The sequence below is a fragment of the Bactrocera dorsalis genome, chromosome 2 (assembly GCF_023373825.1).
Source record: "Bactrocera dorsalis isolate Fly_Bdor chromosome 2, ASM2337382v1, whole genome shotgun sequence".
Taxonomy (NCBI): Eukaryota; Metazoa; Arthropoda; class Insecta; order Diptera; family Tephritidae; genus Bactrocera; species Bactrocera dorsalis.
Genome location: NC_064304.1, coordinates 26842226 through 26859501, shown reverse-complemented (window position 1 = coordinate 26859501; position 17276 = coordinate 26842226). Strand labels below are relative to the sequence as shown.

Sequence of the window (17276 nt, the reverse complement as noted above, 5' to 3'; positions counted from 1 at the left end):
TCACCCACATTTGTAACGACTCTAAGGCATATGCCGCGCTGTTGGCTCATTAAAATGACGAAGCAGCGGAGTCAGAAGTCACAACAGCGCGGATTGTGCGAGAAGAAATAAAAGATTTATGCAAAAGAAGAAAGAACGTAGCGAAGAAACAATTCGAACTACAAATATAAAACTTGTGCAAATTGCCAGAGCAAAGAAAAGGAAAATAAAACAGAGTAAAGCAGCAGTAAAGTGCATGTATATCATGGGAGTGTCTGTCCCAGCGGGTCAGACACCAATTTTCTTCACTTTTTACGGCCACGAACCAGCGAAGACGAAGACAGTCCACACTGCTACATCCAATGACGTCTGAGTCTATTAATGCAAGTTTATGTCTTAAATGCGGACGTAGAAGCTCGTATATTTGTTGGCTTATTCATTCGCTAAATGTAAAGAGTTTGCTGGAGGGGTGAGGGGAAGAACTTGAGCAACTTTAGTTAAGTATATATGCATGGATATACTTGTTTATAGATGCAGGGTGTTTCAATTAAGATGATCTAGTTGAGTTTATTGACGTAAACGGACGTTGAGTAATGCCAAAAGCTCCGTGAGGGTCAGGAATGACCTTGCCGAGCCAATCGATACTAAACAAGGTTTCAGACAAGGCGACTCCCTATCGTGCGACTTCTACAACCTTCTCCTTGAGAAAATAGTCACTGGCCTCAACAATCGTGCCGTTAGATCTGCTTTCTCCATATTGAATAGGGTATCAAAGCTAATGGGTCTGGTAGTGAACGAGGGAAAGACGAAATATCGCCTGTTATCAAAAAAGTCGTCGCAATCACGACTTGGCTCCCAAGCCACTGTAGGCAGTCATAACTTCGTAGACGTAGATAATTTCGTCTATCTTGGAACCAGCATTAACACCAAAAACAGTCTCGAAATCCAACACAGAATAACTGTACTACTTCGGATTGGGTAGGCATTTGAAGAACAAAGACCAAACTCTAGAAGTCAGTCATCATCCCCGAACTGCTATATGGTTCAGAGCAAAGGACAATGACAACATCTGATGAGTTGATGTTACGAGTTTTCGAGATAAAGATTCTGCAAAAGATTTATGCTCCTTTACGCATTGTCAACGGTGAATACCACAGTCGGTGGAGCGATGAGCTGTACGTGATATACGACGACATTCAGCGAATTAAAACACAGAGGCTACGCGGGCTAGATCATGTCGTCCGAATGAATGAAAACACTCCAGCTCTCAGAGTATTCGATGCAGTTCACGTCGGGGAAAACAGAAGAGGAAGACCTCATCTCCATTGGAAAGATCAGGTGCAGAAGTAGCTGGCTATACTTGGAATCTCCAATTGGCGTCAAACAGCGAAGAGGAAGAACGATTGACGCGCTGTTGTAAGCTTGGCTATAACCGCGAAAAAGAATGCCTGATTCCAAATTTTTTCATAGCTCGGACTGTTGAAAGCTACAATGAGCGTTTTTTGTGTCTCTCATTTGACAGCTGTCGGGGAAAACTGCCAAATTGACTGTCATTTTGATGTATAATATGAAGAAGCTTATGCATTTATAATTGCAATGTAAGAATATGAGATTTGTATTTGCATAGACATTTTGCAACACCCTCTACTGTCATGCAATGCTTATGTCTTGCTCTGCGCTCTTTAAGGAGGGGGAGTAACCCCATTTAAGTAGTGAAACTAAATAACTACAGATGCGTAAACACATAATTGCAGTGCAGGTTGTCAATGTCTTCGCAATGAGTGTTTGTTTAACTGACACAAAGCAGAGCCGGAACAGTCTGAAGACTTGCGCTGGCTAAAAGCCAAAGAAAAGCCAATAAAAGCGCCTTAATAACCGTGATTTTAGAATAACGCAAAGCGGCAACTAAACGGAGTCTACTTTGTTGGGTTTGTTTACTTTACGCCGCAGTTTGAATTTGTAGAATTGAAGATAGAGGAAAAAGAAATTGCTGCATTGTACTTTCTTACGCTCGATAATTAAAATGCTGCAGCTTTTGTTTTCTCTTTTATTTACTTATTTCTTGTGTCTTTACCGCGGTACTTTGCTGGCGTGCATTCTTTTGTGAGAATAGAAAAGTAATTAAATGCGTTTTAGTTGAGTAAAGGTCAAGAGAAGGTGGTGCAGAGAAAGTTATTTAAACTGTTACCACCACATACTTGGTTGTTTTAGGGTCTGCGAGTGTCTACGCGCTGGGTAATGAGACCTTTTCACTCGTACAGACCAGACTGGGGCGACAAACAGACAACAGTTGGTTGATATTAATTTCACATTAACCTTAACAGTTTGTGTGTGTGTGTGTGTTGGTCATTACAGACATATGCTTCTTTAATAACTTGACAGCAAAACGTCAAAAAAAGAAAGCAAATTACAAGGCAAAAAATAAAGTAAGAAGAATGGAGGTAAGCAAGCGCATCACATGACTGTCTCAACGCAGCGAAGAAAGAGCATGCATTTAAGCCTGTCAAGCGAACGCTTAAGGGCTTTGCTGTGCGTTAAAGAAACTTGTATATAATTTTAATTACAATGTAACAGTAAGCGAAGCTTTAAACGGTATTATGTGTAAAAAACTAAAACAAACATGAAGAATTTGTAGAATTAAGCCAGCGAATAGCCATGTAGTAACAATGGTCGCCATTTTAGTAAAAAAAAAAATCGACCAAAAAGCAAAAAAAAAAAATTTATGTACATACTATACATATATAATACATATGTATATATGTGGATCTGTGTTTCTGTCTGTCATAAATGTTCGTAAGTCTCGCTCGTATCGTTGCTAATTAAGCAAAGACTTGTGGCGTCGTTTTATATGGTCTTCTTTCAATTGAGCATTCTTGACTAGCAGATGGCTTTCTGAGAAGCTACAAAAAGCCTCAAATGGTAATTTAATATATTTTTTTTCAGCATTTTGGGGTATTGTTGTTAATTGGGGTTTAACGTATTCGCTTTGCTTTTATTGCAAGGCAATATTAATATACGGATACTTGTTGGAGCATGTAATAAAGAATTTGGCAATCTTTAGAACCGAAAAAAATAAACAAAAACTAAAATTAATGAAGCTAATTTATTTTCAATAAAATTTGAACCATTAGAGGTATCGTTTCAAAAAAAAAAATGTTTTTTTATATAAATTCTACACCCAAGACTCAAGAAAATAATCACTAGTCTGTTTTTATAGCAATGACTTATCTAAGAGAGCCAAATTGCAGCTCAAAACAGTGGATACAGAAATAGCGGTCTTGAGACCTTTGGAAATTAGTTTCTTTTTTCAATTTCTTTCAGCTTAGATAAGGTAGTTGAAGTCTATCTGTAAGGATCTTATGATCCAATATAATTCTTTTTAAGATCGACCTCTTAAGGGGTTACATTGTTTTACAGGTTTCAAAAAGTCGATTTTTATTGCCTTATTAAATTTTATAACACCTCTAGAATATTGTCCTAAATTTTCTAGTTCATCCGAGTAATATTTTCGGAGATACAGCCTTGAGAACTTATGTCCTTGAGGCTAGCTAGGCTAGGAAGCACCGTCTTTAAACGAGTTTTTCTTTCTCGAAACCGTGTTTTTGAAGTCGGCTGGTAAGATATCTCGAGAACTACTGAAACGATCTTCATGTAATTTTACACAGGTCTTAAAGTTACAATTCTTTCGAAACTATTTGAAAATGTCGTGAATTTTTCACTAAAATTTTCGTTTTTTGTAAAAATGTCCACCAAAAATTCAATTTTAAATTTTTTTCTCCTTCGCACTAGTTCTAAGTTAGAGTTTTAACTAAAACTCGTATATTTTTCACTTTAAATGATCCTGTAAAGATTTATCCGGGAATGGCGTCGCATGGCCGATTTTAAAATATTTTTTCCAAAAATTTCAGAATTTTTTTGTTAATAGTGTATGTTTGAAACAATAAAAAATTCGAATAAATCATTTAATTTTTTATATGAGAGAACAATTTTTGAAAAAAGCTCGTTCTTTGCCCGAAAAACCCATGTAAACCTTTAATCTAACCTAACCTCTCAGCTTCTTTGTTTCCAATATTCCAACTGACATAAATACATCTTTATTTGCCTATACATATGTGCTATTGTACCACTAAAAATACCGCTATAAACTCAAGATCTTACAAGTAACCAATTACCCGATACCCACACAGTAACATTTAAGTACTTGACTACTTAACGATTAGACTATACCGTTAGAATTAATTGAGACGCTCAACGACTTTTGAATTAATTTTCGACATTATTGTTTTATGTAGCAGCCATTACTTGTTGTGGCATTCAATATTGCTGTAATAAATTTTGACATATCGCATACAGTTGCAATTTCGATTCGCAGCCAATTAAAAATTAATTCGTGCAAGGCGGCTGAATTTACTCCAACAAGGCGTACATACACATATGTACCTATAGCTTACTCCAACTCACGACGAAATCACTTCGCCATAAATAGCTGAAAATAGCTGAAAAAATTAAACCGGTAAAACCATTGTAGGCGTAGAAGCGATTCTTTCTTTTTTTGCGTCTACGTTTTATTCACCTCAATTTAATTCGATTTGATCGCAATAAAAATCAATTTATCGAGCTGAATTCGATAAGTGACAACTATGCTTTGTGAACTGACTTATGACTTTTTATTGTTAAATGTTGGGCTTGAGTCATTTTATGGCATTGCCGTATAATATATACAATATAAATGTATATACGGTTACGGCTACGTAACTGACGTCATTGATTGTTGTACGAAAAACATTTATGTACGTATGTATATATTCCTACAGATCGCAAATCATTGAATTTGGACATAATGACAATAAGTAAAAAATTATACTTGAAAATAAAATAACAGACTTTAATTTCAATGAAGTTAAAATAAAAACTGTAGATTAAGTAACCAAATAGAGGTACCTTTTTCAATAGCATTTTTTAACAGATCACGCGTGAGCCGTGTCAAGCTGTCATTATATTTTTGCTCAGTAATGTTTGGCATTTCATCATGGAAGGATTTACGCCTGAACCATCACCCATCTTGAGAGCCAGCATTCATTATTGGATACTATTCGACCGAATAGACCACGTCCAGCACACAGTAAAAGAAAATATAGCAGAGGTAGCTAAGAGTGTACACGAAGACCGTGGAGAGTCGATTTGGCGTCGTTCACAGCAACTGGGGCTGCCGTGTGGAACGACTTGACGCATTTTACGTCGAAATCTTAAATTGTAGTGCAAGCAACATCACTTCGCTCAATCGGCTATTGAAAAATTTCAAGAAGATCTGAATGACTGAAGCTCGTGATCTCGGCGACGTCTGGTTTCAACAAGACGACGCCACTTCACACACATCATATCAATCAATGGAATTATTAAGACAACATTTCGGTGAACAGATAATAATCACGTTTTGGGCCGGTCGATTGGCAACCAAGTTCGTGCGATATCACAACGTTGGACTTTTTCCTGTAAGGATATGTAAAGCCCAAAGTCTATGCGGACAATCCCGTTTCGATTCAGGCTTTGAAGCAAAACATTACGTGTGTCATTCGCCAGTTACCAGTCAAAATGCTCGAAGGAGTCATCGAAAATTGGACTCAACGGAAGCAGAAAATTTTTGAAAGAAATAATCTTAAAAAAAATAAATGCCGAAGAATGTTCTTTTCAATGAAAATAAAGATTTTCCATTAAATTTAAAGTTTATGTGTTTTAAGAAACCTCGAAATGGATCTCCATTTATGATCGGCGTGACAGTGTGTTGTCGATTTAGCCGTCCGTCCGTATGTACGCGAACTAGCCCTGAGTTTTTGAGATATCGATCCGAAATTTTGCACACGTCCTTTTATCTCCAAGAAGCTACTCGTTTGTCGAAACCGTTGTTGTAACGACATCGGATCACCTTAGCATATAGCGGGCATACAAACTGAACGAACGTAGTCATTTTCTTGTAAGGAAAAATGCACCCGAAATGAACGTTTATCAAACATACATACAAACAATTGTCAAACGGCAGCTTGCAACTTTGAAACCTATTTTCAATACACATCGGTGAGTGCTTTCAACTTTAAAACCTATTTTCAACACACATCGGTGAGTTCTAAAAATATATATGTATGTATATACCTTCATAGCTGTATGTATTTGTTTAACTGTGGCAAGCAACTCCACCGGTGAAGGCATTTTCAATTAGCCAATAACTAACTGGCATGCGAAATGCCAAATCAGCGCAGAACTTTACGCTGACGCGTGAACGTCAATAACACACACATACATACATACATTCTCATCAACTCGAATAAACGTGCAATAAGCAAATGCGTGGTTAGAAGCTGGCGAACGACGCAAAGTGCATTTGCACGCAGCACAGCGGCACCTCATCAAAAAGGGGCAGGCGGCGCACGGCGGGCGGTGGTTGGCCATGTTGCACACAGTAGTGCACACCAGGCGGCGGCAAGCATAATTCCATTGGTGTGGTTGCGCCCCAAGTTAGAGCTAGTGCCGCTGCAAGTTAGCGCCCATGTGTTGCTGTTGTTGCTGACTTTCGCACTTGTTAGCCAACAACGTGTTAACCCACTTGTTCTGGCAAGTGATTGACTGCTTGTCTGACTGGTTGACTGCGCTAGCTGGTGGCGGACCGCGGCGCGAATCGGCGTATTGATGTGTATATACATATATACATACATATGTATGTGTATGTATGAGTGCGCTTACTTAGCACACACTTCACGCCATCAATAGCCAACTTCACGCAGTTTTCGTTCCGATTTTTTTTCACTTTTCCTCACCGCTTCTGATCAAAAGGTTGCTAAATCGATTCTGTGGTGTTTGAGTGCGTGTAAGTGTGTATGTGTTTGTGGTGATTGAAGGATAAACTGCAGTTGGCGGCGCTCATTTAGTTATTGTGGCGCGTAGCAATTCGAACGCGTTGACTTTGAGTGCGAAACGTTTTGCTGCCACTCGAGTATAATGTGCGCCAAATAGACTTATATTTGTATATACACATGTGTGTGTGTGTGTTTGAATGCGAATTTCCAATAGCACTTTGCATTTGCAATCGATCATTTTACCGACGCGCGGAATTATATTCACCTGTAGGCGGCTGCACGAGCTGGAGCAACAACAAATATGCACACACATACATATACATATAGTACTTACAACACATGTGTGTCTGGAATTGCATTTGGTTTTTCGCAAATATTTGCGATATTCAATCGTCCAATTGCGTCAGTGCTCACCGTTCGCCACGTTTAATTTACATATGAGCTTTGCTTGGCTTTAATTGCTCATTTATCTGTTTGCATGCGGTAAATGCACTTGTGAGTAATTGCTTAATAATTATATAATGGTGCAAAGGCAAATTGCATATTGATGTTACTTTCCGCTTTAACACCCTTTCCAAGTGCATTCCTTATTGCGGGAAACAGACCCAAAAATATATGAAACTTGATATTGGTCGGTCATGACAGCTAAGTGAAATAGTAAAATATTAAAAAATTGTTGTAATTAGGTGGCTAATACTTTATCTCAAAACAAAAATATTTGCCGACAATTTATTTCCAATAAAATGTTATATTTTTTGTAGTAATCTAAAGCAAATGATGTCAATAAAAAACTAAGCGGCGACATAAATCATTTCTTGGCTGACTGATAGTGGGAATAAATTTCAAACATCTTTATATTATACATACAAACATATGTACATATGTATCTATGTACATCGAAGTAAACACAAAATTGCCGTATAATCTCCGTGATTAACCCCGCTCAACCTCTCATTAAAAGATTATTGAGATTTTCAACTGCTAATAAATTACTGAAGCTCAAGACATTTATTTACAAAATAATTTTATTCCACACATTTTCCTACAAGTTGTTTTATTTCACAACTGCCTGCTTGCACAAATGCAACAAAGCGCATGAAAACGCTCAAATTTTTTATATTTTTTGTTTAATTTTCTCGTGTAAACGCTTACTTAATTATGCTGGAGTAGTGTTTTTTAATGAGGGTGCGCCCTTTGGCTTTTCGGCGGCTAACTGATGAGCATGGCGCATAAAAAAGCTTACATAAAAGCTTAAGCACCTACTTATTTATGCGCGGTGCGACGCTAGGCACTGGCGTCCAATGCACGTCTTTGTGCGTGTGGAAACCGTAAAACTCACTTTGTATGATTAATATTGACGTTTGAAGCGCGTTTTGTAAATGGTATACATTAACGTCAAAACGCTGAAGTTTTCGTTGAGTTGATTGCCAGCCAGGGTACATTTTAAATATGATGGGAAACCAATTAGGCGACGCAAATATTAAAAATCACTTTTTATTTATTTTTAAAGTGCTTGGGAAGTTTGTAGTGACTTTTCTAAATTATTTGCTACTGTTTGTTTATCATTAGCTTATCTATAGTATAGGTTATCTGGAAGCAAACTTTGAGCGCACTGAGGCTGAGAAACAGTAAGTACCCTTACTATTTATCAAATACGCGGTAGACCACTTCAATTACTTTCTTTCTCAAAACCAATATTGTACATGATTTGGTCTCACTGCAATGAAAGCATGAAAAGAAGCAACAAAGTAAAACTGTCAAATTTTCTTTCTTGACGTCACGAACATACAACTAAAGAAATTTACTTTCAAAAGCACTTCCAAATAGTAGCGGGACTGAAACTGTTGTAAACTGTATTTCTATTTTTCTGATATCGATAAAAAATTGTGATGTCGAAAAAAAAAAAAAATTTGAAATCAATAAAAACATTTTCGTAGCGTAGCAAAACCTATTTTTTATTGCTCGTGTGATGTTTGATCTCCATACGTCAATTAGAGTATGCTTGATAGCTGTTTATTTCCGTCGCGAAAAGTTTGTCTGGCGATTTTTACCATAGAAAAAAATATGTTAAACGAGTTTGCTTGAAATTTTGTGTTTTCAATGAAGTCTCAGCTGGCTGAAAGTGTTGCAGAAGGGTTTTGTTGAGTCTACTTTATCACGAACACAAGTACATGCATGGCACAAAACAGCCAGTGAAGGTCGAAACCATGCCTCATGCGTTCTCCTTAACATCGAAACAGTCAAAGAAATAGTGCTTGAAATTCGACCTGTTAGCATCAGATATCAGTGGATCTCAACCACACAATTGGTTAATGTTTTGGTGATGTTATGGTTAATATTTTGGGTATGACTCGTAATAAAAGACCTGAATATGAGATAGAAGAGGGTTTCAACATTCCTTATGGACACATTTTGGTAAATATTTTGAATATGACCTATATGTCCTGAATAATTTTGCAAAAAAACAATGTCGAGTAAAGGTCGTAAAAGAGATGCTTGACTACGTAGCTGAGGATTGTGAGCATTGTGACGAGACGTGGTTTAAGAATATAAAGTCGAAATTCTTCAACGACTTAGCGAATGACGCTCCAAAAATTAGCTGTGTGCACTGTCATGATCTGTCAAAAAAAGGATAGTACAAAAAGTACCACTGCTTGGATCTCCAGTTGGGAAGATAAATAAAAATATGGTTTAAGCGTTGGTATGGTTTTATAAGCTCAATAGCCTATTTTAAATGCGATTATAAAGACTTGTATTAAAATAAAGGAATTTTCAGTCCGGGTCAAATTTGATCAGATGGTATTTTTAGAATATTAATCATAATTTTGAGATGTGAGAGCAATTCTTAATAAGAACATATTCAGTTTGTCTTTAGATCATCTTTTAGTTCATGTCGAAAATAAGGTTAAGAGTTTTATATTTCGCAGGTATTAATTAAATAGAATCTCGAAAACCTAAAAATGCGAGCGCATAAATTATTCGTTAATAAGCGATATGTAACGATTGATAAAAGGAAATGAAGACGAGCGACCAAAGGAAAAAGTTATTGAATCGATTTAAAATTCGTGGGTTCTTCGCTAATCAATCATAAAGGATTCATCTACAGAAAAAATTGTGCTTTTATCGAAACTTTGGTTGATGTAGCATATTTGAGTCCAATCCTTTATTTGATAATTATCTCGTTTTCGGTTTAGTTTACAAGTTTGTAAAGAAAATTGGTTACGTTAATGCTTCAACTAACTATGTAACAACTAGCTATTTAAGGGTTCAAACAAGTTCACAACTAGTACTAAAATGAAATCTGTGGTCTACTAGAGATTCTTTTGTCTCTTAAAACATTCATTGTAAGTCTCGTTATATATAAAATATAATTTCCCTAGATACCAAATGCATTTAAAAATAGTAATCCTCTATTGGCCTGTCGTTAAAGAAACTCCGATTTTTTTTTAATAATCACTTTAAAGAACGCTTTTAAATTTAAAAGGTACCAATAAATAAAACTAAAACTAAAATCTTTAGTATACAAAAAACTTCAGCACCACACAAATATTATGTAAAATACATATTTACATGCATTTCTCAGATAAGAAGGCCTTAAATCAATTTAAGTTTTCTACAATAACTTGGGGAATAGAAAGCAACTCAAGCATGACCCTGAAACAGGTTACATAACACAGACACACACACACACATACACAAACAATGCATACAGAAAGCTACTAGCCAAAAATGACCGTAAACTTCAAACGTAGAACCTGTTGCAAATACAAACAGATGCATGTAACAACAACAAAACGAACGTAGGCTACTAGGCCAACTAGGCGTAGGCCAACGACTGACGGTGTAATGCTGCATGACAGCCGGAAAACTTAATTTATGAATAAACCCAGTGGAGCAAAGTAATATAAAATGCCGACTTAAAAGCGGGAAGGAACAGAGAAAAGACAGCAATTTAGGGAACCAAGAGTGAATAAATTATAAGAATAGACAAAAAAAATGGTATATAGTATTAAATACAAAAATACAATAAGATTGAGTAAAGAGAAGATAATGGAGTATAAGAAGTAACTAAAAATTAATAAAAAATAATTTAAACAACATTTTTATTAAAAACAAAAATTAAAAAAAAAAAATTAAAAAAAAAATAAAAATAAAAAAAGAAATAAATAAAAAAAAATAAAAATAAAAAAAGAAATAAAATAAAAAAAAAAATAAAATTAAAAAAATAAAATAAAATAAAAAAATAAAAAAAATAAATAAAAAAAACTTAAAAAAAATTATAATTGAAACAAAACTAAAAAAATTTTTTTTTTTTTTAATTTAAAAAAATTAATTTTAAAAAATTAAGAAAAAAATGTCAATTTCAAAATGTGTGGCAAAACCAAATATGCTCTTAAAAGCACAGCTAATCTGCCATGCTGTGCTGTAGTTAGGCACGAGTGCATTCAAAATGCTCCGTTAAGCGCCGGAGGTGTGGCATATGCCACTTGCCACATGCTACTTGCCACAGAACGACAGCAGCGACACGCCACACATAGGTTTCTGCTAGTGCATACTGCGGCTAAAAATATAAGGAGTTGTCGCAGGACAATGACATTTGGTACATCATTGTTTTGGATTCCAATCAAGGAAAAAATGAAAAAATTTTTTTAAAAAATTTTATTTTACGCCTACCTCCCATATAAGGTGAAAATTAATTTTTGACCTACAGCACTGATTTTTGGTACATAGCATTTTTATGACATTATATATGTTGGTGTTAAATTTCAATAATATCCGCCCACTTTTACGCCCACCTCCCCTACAACTAAATTCTCTTTTATCAAGTCTCTTTTAGCAACTTTTTTACATCTTCGTGACATTCTGACATTGTTTTTTTCAAGGGGGCAATTTGGGGCAGCTGAATTTTTTTTATCGTTTAGCTGAGACTTCAGGCCTTAATTTGGTATATGTATGTTGACAGCGGTAGACAGCGCTAAAAAGATGCACCACTTTGAATTTGAAGGACATTGAAATTTTGACGTCCAAATTATGTTTTTCCACAAAATTTTTTATGCATTATTTTTTTCAATGGATTTTGATGCAAATTTTTTCTTTGATACATATTATAAATGAAAAATAATAACAAAGTTGAATTTCAATAGTTGTTTTATTGTATCAATGATTTGACTTTTGAGTAAATTTTTTGCTAATTTTGATGTTCTCTACATTCACCAACTTTGGGTATTTCTGGACAAAAAACTAATGCAGATAGAATCCTAATACTTTGGGAAAATAATGTATAGATAGTTGGTAATAAACTGTGAAATTTTCATTCAAATCAGACAACATGAAATTTTTGAATTTCGGCCACAGATATCCCAATGTGCGCCATGCCACGCGAATAAGCAAATTAAGCGTGTTAACACATAAAAGTTAGTAAACCAGAATAATATACATATGTACATATAGCATATATGTATGTACATATGTAAAAGATTGGCGGCAAGGCGAGCAAAGGTCAGTCGCTTTTGTCACACTTCTCGCTTAACTATTGCTTGACTGATATTTCCACAAATATTCTTATATGTACATATGTATATAAATGAACTGGTGCATAGTTGCTGACTCAGCTATATGCGGCTATTTGTAGTTTAATTAAATTTTAAATTCTAGTCGCGTATGCGAGGCAACGTCAAGAGCCAACAACAACAATACTAACAACAACAGTAGACAACAACAACTACTACCACCACTACTACTAGTAGAACCACAAGTGCAACAACAACAACAACTACTACTAATACAACAACAGCTACTAGTACAACAACAGCAACAAGTGAAACAACAACACCAATAAGAACAGCAACAACAATAACAAGTTCGGCAACAACAACAAGAACAGCAACAATAGCAAGAACGGTGTCAACGGCAACAACAACAGTGTTTACAACAGCAACAATACCAACAACAATGGTTGCAAACAAAAAATCAGTTTACCGAAGCGCATAGATCTATGCCACACAGCAACTACTCGCTGAACGTTAGATATACCGATCGCGCAATGTTGCCGCTCAAGCTGCAAGCAAGCGAGCCGTCAACGGCAGCGATCGCACGTTGTAGATCATTTTATTTTTAGTTTATTTTAGTCTTTATACAATTATTTTTTTTGCTGGCTTTTCTCGCTTTATCTGCTTTGCGCTTAAATGTCACGCCATGCTAGGCCGCGCGGCAGCTCATGCACAAAATGAAGAAATATGTATGCGCGGCGCGCGCTCGGCAAGCGTCTTTGCGGCAAAAGCACGTTAGAGGCGCAGACATGTGTGTGAACACAAAAAAAGAAAAACAAATAAATGAAAAAATATATAAAATTACGTGGAAAAAATTGGAAAAGAAAAAGCGGAGCAGTATTTGCCGCCACCGCTGAAGCAGTAGGTAAATATATACAATCATAAAATCAAATAATATTAAGACGCACATACACACACATACAAAAATACATTTATATGACAACTGCGCCCGCCACACCATGAAGACACACTCGCATACTCACGCGCGCATGCCTTTGCGCGCCGCCTAGACATCATGCCTCATGCAACAAATGCACTCGCATGGCACTTTATGCCATCATGCCACTTTAGACGCCGCACAGCCAATGCTCTAGTGGCGCGCATATCGCATCTTGCCACATGAAACGCCGCAGTTTCCGCATTCCACGGATATATCACAAAATCTAGCGACGTAAGATGCACAAACGCGATCGCGCACGCACACACATATAGAAGCATGCAAGCATATACAAGTATGGTCATGCCACGCCAGCTGTGATAGGCGCTTTTTTCGCACTCAACTCACTATTGAGTAAAAACTAAGTTTTAACTTCAAACGTTACTTTGTTACTACGTTGCAACATGCACCGCTGTTGCTTTGACGCTGCAATAACCTATTCGCATTCGCATTCGCATTGCGGCATGGCGCGCTTAATTATCAGTTGAAATGCTAGTTAAATTTGCCAACCAGTCGCACTCACCCATTCGGCGGCGTAACCCAAATTCGGCGGCACAATGCAACTTGCGCTCGTGATAATCATCGTGTCAACCATAAACAACACCGACTAACGAGTGACCGCGTGTACCAACTCGCTGGCAGATTTTTCACTATTTTCTTAATTTTTTTTTATTTAATCTTATATTTTCGCATGTGCTTGCGTCGGGCGGCTGCAAGCCATCTGATAACGGAATTGTATTGCGAAAAATCAGCAATATTCGGGTTGTGCGACACGGAAGGATGAATCGGGCACACGATTGCGCTTGCAGACTGTGTAGTCACCATTATCTTATTGACCTCATATAACGACGATTTGTTGTTTTCAATTGTGAGTGCAGAGATTGTGCAAAATGACTAAACAAATGTAGGTTAAGGAATAGGTGCTCATAAGGTGGGGAAAAGGAAACCCTGTACTTCCTGACTTTTACTAGTTTCAGCCATTTTTGGCTAACAAAGAGCAAAATATGTTTAAAAAGGTTTGGATTAAAAAAAATTATTTTTTTTTCTTACATTGTTACTGAAAATGGTTAAAGGTAGGGTTTTTTAAAAGGTTCAGGTTCTAGAGAAGCTTTACCTCTTGCTAATATTTTAATCAAGCTCTCTGAATTCGAATTCGACATGGTAAACTTTGATTTGCTTTTCGATATAAAGAGAGCGTAGCTGAATTTTGACAACATCTATGAAAAGCTTAATGAGAAAACGTGGTACTGGTACATTCGAGATCAGAAACTTTATTAGTGAAACACAATTTGTTCTCTTAAGGAATTAAATCCACTTATAAATTCAAACAATTTATTTATTTTTTTTTACTTATAACGGTTGATCCAAGAAGAGGTACTTTTTTCAAAAGGCATTGGATGTGGGGAAAATATAGCAGATGTATCTGAAAGTGTACACGAAGACCGTGAAAAGTCGATTCGGCGCCGACGCAGCAACTCGGGCTGACGTATGGAACGACTTGGCGTATTTTCAAACTTCCCGAGTGATATCTACGAGGGCTGCTATATATATTTCTCAAAGACGAATTCCGTGAAGGTCGTCCAAAAACAGCCGTTGTGCCAGAAAACATCGATGCCGTACGTGAACTGATAATGCAAGACCGTCATGTAACATACCTTCAGATAGTATTCCTCCCACCAGCATACATTCCATATTGCATGAACACCTGGCCGTAAAAAAGGTTTGTTCTCGTTGGATCCCGCACAATTTGACAATCGCTCAAAAAAAGGCTCGTGTGGATTGGTGTAAAGAAATGCTGAAAAAATACGATAGCGGTGCTTCAAAAGACGTTTATAAGATCGTCACAGGTGAGCCCGAAACAAAACAGCAATCACCCGTGTGGGTCTTCCAAGACGAGCCAAATCCAACGAAAGTTGTTCGTGGAAGAAGCACTTCGAAGCAAATGGTCGCCTGTTTCTTCGGCAAAACTGGTCATGTGGCGACTGTTCCGCTTGAGCAACGTACATAGGACGGTCAATTCTGAGTGGTACACCATCATTTGTTTGCCTGAAGTCTTCGAAAAAATTCGAAAAACGAACAAGAGAAGACGAATCATTGTGCACCATGACAATGCGAGCTCTCACACATCGGCTCAAACCTTTTTGACCGGCCAAAACGTCGAATTGATGGGTCATCAACCGTACAGCCTGACTTGGCACCCAATGACTTCTTTTTATTCCCACAAATCAATAAAATATCACAGTCTATGCGGACAATCCCGCTTCGGTTCAGGCTTTGCAGCAAAACATCACGCGTATCATTGGCGAAGTGCTCGAACGAGTCATCGAAAATTGAACACAACGGATGGACCATCTGAGACGTAGCCCCGGCAAACATTTGAACTAGGTAATATTGAAAAAATAAATGCCAAATATTGTTCTTTCAATAATAATAAACATTCCCCATTACTTGAAGTTTTATATATATTTTAGATATATTCGTCGGATAATGACCAAAGGAGTAAGATGTTTCATAATTAATAGGAATTTTTCAAGTCACGCTGAAGTGTAAATTTTTCACAAAGAGCTTTTTTCGGAAGCCGCCATTAAATTACTTAAATTTTTGACTACCACTTCGGTCGTTATTTTTGATTTTTGGATTGGGGATAATTTTAAGCAGACATTTTCCTCACCGCCAGACATCTTTTTAGAATGTCCTCTTGAAGATCGGCTACAGGATCATGGGAATCCAAAATTCTTCAATATAAACCACCGATTATTAAAGTATCAAAAATTCTCTAAAATAACGTTATTTTTAATTATTTGTTAAATTCAATTTTTCATCAATAAAACTCAAAAAATGTGTTATTTCTGACTTTCAAGTGAATTTAACCTCTTATTATGTATAGCTTTGAGTTGAATGAATTCAATTACACATGATGGTACAATGCCAACAGTAAATAATTGAGACTTTTGTAAGTAGTCAATATGGAAATAATATTATTCGAGGAAAATGGACGAGTAATGTTTAATAGCTATTTAAAGTAAATTTGATAACAAAGGTATTTCACAACTTAATAAAACTTAGAATGACAGTTGAAGCCTTCAGTTCGATTCAACGACAAATAGATGTAAATAGAAGATGTTCAGAAAATACTAAAGTTCGCAGAAAAACTGTTGAGGATTTTGAAGCAAATTCTACTACTTAATTTTGACGATATTTACTTATATTACTCACAGTTCGTTCTTCGAATTTAATGTTGTATCAAATGATTTTCAAAATTCTCAGTACATACCTGAAATGAGAAGAAAACAATTTTATAAACAAATTGTTATAGAAGAGAAATATATACAAAGAAAATGAACAAATTGTGTGAAGAATGCTGGAATATTTTTGCAATCAAAACCCGGATTATTATAAGCGCAAAAGCTCGCTCGGTTATTATGAAATAGATAATATGTACATACATATTTATATAGAATCATATAAATAGGTAAGGTACATTGTATTTTTAGTAATGTCTATAAATCTCACTTATCCAGCAAAAAGGTTTTGCTTTAAAGCTAATTTTGCACCAACTTGAAACCTTGTTTATACATAGTATTATTATAACCGAATCAAAAAAAAAATTTTTGAAACTTTTCGAATTTATTTATTTATTTATAATAATTCATATAACAAAAGGAGTTTTATTATATAAATACATAAACGCAGCACTGGCTACGAGGCCTTTTCGAATATATTCTTCTCTTATATTAAAAAAACGGTAAGGACTGTCCCGTAAAAATTGACGTACCTGTTTATGGCATTAGTCTCAATGGGGACTTGTTTTTTTCTATATAATCTGACGATTAACAAAATGTATAACATTTGATGTCAACACTTCAAGCTATTAAGATGTCTAACAATCAAGAAAAAGTGCGCGAATTGGTTTTGTCCACTTACCTGGAAAATCCAGAATTAAAATATTCAGTTATAGCTAAA

At 36.1% G+C, this 17276-nt stretch overlaps 1 protein-coding gene across 6 annotated transcripts in view; it reads right to left on the bottom strand.

The window, feature by feature from the left end:
* The window catches only part of LOC105234238 (uncharacterized), a 186400-nt gene that overhangs the window by 134212 nt on the left and 34912 nt on the right, over nucleotides 1–17276 (bottom strand). The window contains exon 1 of one of the 6 annotated variants that reach the window (XM_049449622.1): nucleotides 16530–16587. The exons of the other annotated variants lie outside the window; for them this stretch is intronic. The gene's annotated coding sequence lies outside the window, so the exon portion shown is untranslated. Of the gene's footprint in view, nucleotides 1–16529; nucleotides 16588–17276 lie in introns of those variants that run through there. 6 annotated transcript variants of the gene reach the window in all.